This window comes from Hesperophylax consimilis, chromosome 12, assembly GCF_061612785.1.
Source record: "Hesperophylax consimilis isolate HC1 chromosome 12, BYU_Hcon_1.0, whole genome shotgun sequence".
Classification (NCBI taxonomy): domain Eukaryota; kingdom Metazoa; phylum Arthropoda; class Insecta; order Trichoptera; family Limnephilidae; genus Hesperophylax; species Hesperophylax consimilis.
The window spans coordinates 14,975,944-14,983,819 of record NC_142847.1 but is presented as its reverse complement, the minus strand read 5'-3'; positions in this window follow the sequence as shown (position 1 = coordinate 14,983,819).

Here is a 7,876-nt window from a genome sequence, read left to right as displayed (position 1 = left end):
CCCTAGGTTTGACCCCTGTGGCACTCCAGAGAATGCAGAAAATTCTCTAGACCTGTATCCGTCGATGCAAACATATTGTTTTCTATTCCTTAAATACGTGACAAAAAAATTTAGGAGGGGTTTGTCGAAACCAATTCTATGTATTTTTCGTAAAAGTACGTCATGATCTACTCGGTCGAACGCCTTGGCGAAATCCGTGTAGATCACATCAGTTTGATGTTGAGCATCTAATCCTCTTGCTACTCTCTGTGAGAGTTCTAGAAGATTAGAGACGGTTGACTTATTTGATAGAAATCCATGTTGGTTTCCCCAAAGAAACGGTTTAATTTGTTTGTTTAGCTTTTCGCAAATTATTGTTTCGAATATTTTTGGGAGTATTGACAGAACCGCTACTGGTCTATAGTTCTGGACTTCCGTTTTTGTTCCAGATTTGTGTATCGGGCTAACCTTGGTAAGTTTCCAGGATTGAGGAAAAGTGGAAGTTGAAATGCTGAGGTTGAAGATAAAGCATATCGGGTTAAACAAATGTTCTTCCAACATGATAATGATATGAGGTGGGATTCCATCTGGCCCCGTGGCCTTGTTGGGCTTTTGTTCCCGAATACACGCTTTGACTTCCTCTGGCTTAATTTGTTCCAGAGATATTGAACCTGTGTTTCTAGGCACCTCAGCCCGGAGACTTTCTACATCTAGGTGAGGGCTCATATGGTTGTATACCGACTGGAAATAGTCCGCGAATCTCTCTGAAACTTGTTGGGGACATTGGATTATTTTATCGACATTCATAAGTCCAATAGGAGTACCCCTACCTGCTTTTTGTGATCTAATATATTGCCAGAAATTTTTGGGGTCTTCTTTGATCCCATTTTCAATATCGGATAAATATTTGTTCTTTTTTAGAGACAACTCTTTTTTGAGATCGGATCTCTTTGCAGAAAATAATAAATAGTCTGATTTATTATTAGTAGCTTTGTACTTCCTGCGAAGAGATTCCTTACATTTGATTTTTTCTATAATATTTTTATCGAACCAAACTGGGTAGCTAACATTTGCTTTCGATAATTTTTTTAAAGGTACACATAATTCAAATATACTAAATAATACAGAGTAAAAATATTCCACAGCTTCGTTGACAGATTTCATGTTGTATAAATATATCCAGTTGAAGTGTGAGAATATTTTTAGACATAGATTAATATTAACGTGTTTAAAATTAAATTTGTTAAAGTTCGAATATAAGTTTCGTCCCGTTTGATGATGGTTTGCACGCATTCCACGCCTACTGTATTGTGTCCTCGCCAGAGTGGCCGAGATGGCCAGTGTAGGATGGTGGTGATCTTCTCTAACCAATGCTTCATCGCTGTACGTCACCTCACATATATTTAAATTACTTAGCACTAAATCAAGCATGTTATTGTACTTGTTTACAACTGTACTATGTTGCGTTAGTCCATTGGAGTTTATAAAACATATGTGATCAAGTATGACATCTTGAGGTTTGTTATGCAAATTGAAATCTCCCATAATAATAACATTTTTGTTGGATAATAGGTTGGCCTTATTATTGAGATGTTCATAAAACTTCGTGCGGATATCTCTGTCGTCTGTACAGTAGAAATATGCCACACATACCAGCGCAGTGAAATTTGTTTTTGTAATTTTGATCCAGATGTTTTCGCCCTCTGTTTCAAGTTCAGTTAATCTTTGTGACATAATCGGTTTGCGTACAGCAATGCATACCCCACCGCCGCGCGAGACGTTCCTACTGCCGCTACGGCTGGCAGCGAGTGCACTTGTAGTAGTAATATTACTATCGCATCTATCACGGCGATGTACTTCATACCTATTATCAAACAGTTCGTTGTCATAGACAGAGGTGCTCAACCATGTCTCTGTCAACCCAATTATTTCATTGTTTTGAGATAGCAAATTTGTTGTAAATTCGTTTATTTTGGAGTTTACACCCCTAACATTCTGATAAAGGAGTTTTAGACGCGCCATTAAGCTGAGGGGTCTTTGTCTGATTTGATTTCAAAAATGGGAATTTGAATTTGTTTACCGAAATACCTGCGGGCCAGACTTCGGGGTTTAGAAACTTTTCCTTATCTTGTTCGGCAATCCCGATTTTAAAAGAGCTGTAGTTCCCGCGGGCTTGAAGCTTTACGACTTCGACGGTGTCTTGTGTGACACCTTCCAGGAATTCTTTAACTTCTGTGTTGGGACAGAATGGCCAAGCGTGAATGTAGAACTTGCGCTCTACTGCGCGTAGGGTCGTGTCGGCCTTTGTCCCTTTGACGATGGGAGCAGGTTTACGGACACGCGGTTTCCGGGTTTGAAGCACCCAGCCACTATTAATATCCTCGACGTCGTCTTGTGAAGATGTCTGCGGATCTAATTTTGAAGGCTTAGTTGTAGAATTAGCCTCCGTTTTCTTATTTTTCTTGTTTTTGTCTTTTGTTATGCGTGGGCCTTCTGTGGGCGCGGTTGTAAGACAATATTTCGAATTTCCCACAGTTGACTAATTGGCAAACTATTTCATCCTTTTGTGTTTAGTGTTTCCTAGTCCATCCATGAGATCCTATTGATCTTACGTGAGAAACTCATAATTTCACCCCTTTAAAGACGTCTAAAGAAGGTCTAACGTTTTATAATAGGCCCCCCCCGTACAATTGGCCTGGTTCAAATTAGGCTTTGGATGTGAAAGAATCTCAGTTAAAGCCGAGAACTTCTCTCATGATCTACATCTGAATTCTCGGAGTCTGTTGATTGCCTCCGTTGCTATCCGTACATGGCCAATACTATAGGCAGTAATCAGGGTCTCTAGGGTGGACCGTGCATAGCGACGCATGACTCCATGCCCAGTAATTATAATCAGTTCCTTAATGCAGATAACCTTTTTCATAACAAAGAAACCTTCCTTAGCTCGACCAAATTTATTTCTACGATTTGGTCAAATCCAAATCCTCATAAATAGCCTTTTATCTTTAATGTTTTAACATTTTTTGGGGTGTAATCTTCTACTTTAACAATGAGTCACACCGAAAAAAGATTTTGTTCTGATATTCGTCCCTGTGGTTTGATTTTTAATTGATATTTTTGACCAAATGTTATACTCTCTGGCTGTTTTCCTTAGCTTCGTTTTTACTAAAATCACTGAAGAAAAGGTAATAATAATTATATTATTTGTTACATACAAATTAATGTACTCCTACCAAGTACTTGTTAAATTTTAAGCTTTAAAAAAAATGCAATTTTTTAAGATAATCGAGCCGAGCTGAAAAAGTAATTTTATGAAATTCCCTAGATTAAAAAGAATCGCAAAGCCTGTTTCGAAAATTATAAAAACACATTTGGTTCTGTTATTCAACAAGTTATATGTATGAAAAAAATCACAATGTTTCTTTAAATGATACTTAAGACATTTGTCGAGAGATTTTTGCTCTTTTTAGAAAAGTAATGCCTTATTAAATATATTACTTACGCCTAATAATTATAATCGTTTTTTTTATTTTTATTTTAGCGCGCTACCTCTAACTCTCGTATTTGTATATCTCCCTTTCAAACCACCTTCTTCGTTTTTAATGCTTACTACGGAACCCTAACGTGTCATTAGTTTACAGGCGCTGTGGCATAGAGCTGCCAAAATCCATGAATGGGTTATGTGGCATCCATACAGGCTTTATGAATATTGATGCACTTATATAATTAATTGAATTAGCATACGGGGCAACCTGAGACATGCAACGGTGGTGAAGCCTTTCCTCTTCTCGATATAAATAATTACGCATTAATTTGGTTTAAAGCACCGTAGTAAGCGTTCAAAGATAGTTTGAAAGGAAGATATGTGAATATGAATGTTAGAGAAAACACGCTTATATAAAAAACAATGACAATCAAGCCAAAATGGTGAAAATATTACTCTAAGTTGACATCGTCCAAGAAATATATTTATTATATTTTACAAAATGAAATGATGTGAGCAAAGTTATTGTCATTCTATAAAAGCACCTGTTTTTTTTTAAATAATATTATTTGATTGCTATTGTAGCTAAATGTTATTTATTCACCTTCGAATGCGATCAAAATATACGGTGAAGATTTGAGAAGACAACTATGATTTGAGCATTTCATCAAATGTAAATATTTCAATTGCTTCCTACGAAAAAAAGATGATTTGTTTTCACATCCCCCTAGTTAAAATTTGAATTTGGGTACTTAGAATCCTTTACTCTGAACCTGATTACATTGGAATCGATTTTGTGGTATAACTTTTTTCATTTTCGAGCAAATCGAAATGATCGGTAGGTAGTGGGTTTTATTAGCTGTTTAATGTTTTTCGAAATGTGTTGACCCGGTTCCAAAAGTATTTTTTAACGTTAGGTTTTTTACAAAATCAGATCGACGGCATCTAAAGGTAAGGCTCTCAACTAGCAATTCAAAGGTCGCGGGTTTAAATCCCGGTGTGCGCACGTAAATTTATTTTATGAATTTGTGTTATTTCACAATTTATTCATTTAAAATTATATTTATTATATTTCAAATACTTCAATGATTTTAACTACACTATTTAATCACAATCTTTTTTTCTTTTCGCATTTAGTATTTTTAAGTAGCATACACAATTTTAAACTATTCTTTGATCTTATAACTTCCAGTAAACAAATTACTTTGAATCAAGTTATGACATAATAAAAACACATAAATATGTTTTTGACCACGATAGTTTTATTTTCACTCTACCGGTTTCGGAAGATCCCTTCCTTTTAAAGTTTTAAATATTCTCCTGACGAAGGAAGGGATCTTCCGAAACCGGTAGAGTGAAAATAAAACTATCGTGGTCAAAAACATATTTATGTGTTTTTATTATAAATTATGATGAGCCACAAAGTGAATGCTTTTTACAATTATGCAAGTTATGACACATCATACGTCTCGTAAGAGGTTAAATTTGCATCGCACACTTTTTGTCTACATAAATCGAATATCTTATTTATGTTTTACAATATGGTTTATTTGAGATATTTTCCACTGTACCCTAAAAACTTTTAAAAACTTTTAAAAACTTTTAAAAACAAATTAACCTTACAATGTACCATACTCACAACGATTATTTTCTATTGTTCGTCTATACTTTTAAGTCATTTTTACCAATGTTATTAAATATCTGCTTTCTTTCTAACCTGTAACCATAAAAAAGATTGTAAATGGAACTTAACTGGTTTATCTTTTATTTAAACTTAAATATAAAATTAATTCACAAGTAAAACTGTTCGTTTCCTAAAGAAACTAAAAAATACAACCTTCCTCTCCCCGATCTTCTTCCTTTTCACACTACCTTCAACCTCACAACATGGTGCGATTGGGAATGCCATAGTCTCACTGGCTCTAGACATTTGGGAAAAGTTGGGACTCTTGTGCGGTATGTACATTAAATATTTATATATATAAATATGTTTTTTTTGTTTCTCTACGTGATATCACAAATTTCCCGCTTGTACTACGAGTTTCCGGACGCCGTGTATGTGTATAAGCTTTTTTCTTATAAAATAAAACTTATTTAAATGTTAATGCCAAAGTTCTCGCGGTATTTAAGACTATGGAGCAGTATAGATATAGATAAGCATTGAAATTAAAGTACATATGAAAACCAATATTAAATATTGGCTTAGAGTATATTTACCATTATATCAATTGTGTCAAAACTAGAATAGTTTAATAATTGATAATAGATCGTTTTATGATAGCTCAGAGGCGTTTTTAATCAAACGGGAGCCTATCCAGCTGCGATCCATAATAACTATTAGGTACCCACTTATCGCTGTGTGTAGTGCGTCTAGGCTACAGCCTTACCTCGCACGGAGCTTAATGCACAATACAGGACTAAAGCCGAGCTTTTTAAGTGGAGACTGGTACTTGATCTAATATATAGAATATTAGTTATTTATAAAAAGGTCAGATAACCATTATGATAATTGCAAACAATTATTGAGATGGAATTCAGAAGTATTCATTTTTGATGGCCCCGCTCAATAATCTTCGTTTCCTTTTATTTACCATAATTTGTACCTAGTGTTTATATACCTTCATACTCTTTGGAAAAAACCCAATTCGCTCAACTATCTATTATAAAATCCCCGGCTTCATCCGCAGCGACACGAGAAGATTATGCAAATGCCTCAACAATTGCGGACGTAATTATCCCTATCCCTAAAATAATGTTCCGTATGGCCTTCTGTCATCTTCAGGAATGCTGTATGGAGGGTCTTTTTATGAGGATTAAGGATGAATAAGAATCTGGTGGTCAGTGTGTCCAGGATTGACGGACGTATCATTCCTCTCATTACGGTACAAGGCGATGGGTTGAGAGAGTCCGGCTGTAGAGGTCAAAAGGTCTCCCTCATCTGGCCTCTCCATATCTGGCCCGCCACGCAGTTGGCAGGTAGAAGCATCTGCCGTCAAGTCCTGGACAAACCCTCACCCCATGAACTCATACAAATCTGCCAAATCACCAAACGTGGCGAACCACATGGGGTGATCTATGGCAGAGGTGTTAATTATCCAATAAATAGTTCCAATGGCGACGATACCCATACCGTCCTCCCAAATTGTAAACAACAAAAATGTCTTTATGAACTTTTTTCTTTGAATATGACTCCTTAAATACATCTTTAAATATTTCCCAGGGCACCAGTGTGAACTGTATTTGCTAGGAAAATTCAATGCGACCTCTTTCTAATAATGTCCAATAATAAACCCTCAAGGTGTTGATGGATATTTGCTAACTTCATTAAAATCCGCCCGGTTAGTAATAATGCCGTGGAAACGGTCTCAGTCATGCGAAGAAACCTTCTGTTTCGAAGATCGTAGAAAGAAAGAAGCATACGTTTTATCTGGATGGTAACATAGCCAGGTGTAGCCCTGTAAATAAGAATATTAATAACAACCGGTCACCGTGTACAGTACAGAAAGGTTTTCTTTGCAGCGGGGTTCAATTAATTAAGTCTAATAAAATATGATTCTCCTCAGAACGCAGTAGGCGGCAGACTATTATAGCGAGCAGCCGGGCAATTCAACGGACAACAACAGAGAAGGGCAGAAAATTAATACGTCAGTCAAGATTTGATTACTCTTGGTTTATTGCGCTTATCTAATTGTTAAAGAGCTTTCATTATTAGTTTATGTTTACGTATCATGATTCCCTGCTTTATTTTATGTTATGCTGCCTGCTTTATGGCTATTATTCAGATTCAGATGTAAGTACATGAACTACCTGGCAGATGAAGGACTATTTTGACGATATGCTTAGAGTAGTAAAATTATATTATAGTGTTCCACACAACAGATAAACTGTTTTATTTCAAGTTTCACATTTTATTGAATGATCAAGTACGTCCTAGAAAATCAAGAAACGGAATATTATATCATTTATGAATGTGGATCAATAATGTTTGTTTGAAAAGACATCGGATGGCGTTCCTTCAACCTATCTAAATAATGCTTGATGCATTTATTTAAATTTTAAAAACACGTATATTTTCAAAAAGCAATCACCTTATACGCAATTTCCTAATATTCCTCTGTGAAATTATTCACGTTCATCAAACTCAAATTTGCTTTGCATTTAAGTTTCATAAATTTTAAAATTGGAACTGACTGTGTGATTAGTAAAGTAGGTACTTACCTTTAATCAGAAAATTATTTTATTTTAATTGATTCAATGATAATTATATGCAAATATAAAATGCATATTTCTTTCTTTCAATTTTTGGCAGATTATGTGATCAAGCTTACTAACGGTGTTCATTCAATTTATGAACGTCTCACCAAAAGAGAACAGTGAGAAACGAGATACTAAAAGCTTTGGATACAATAGATC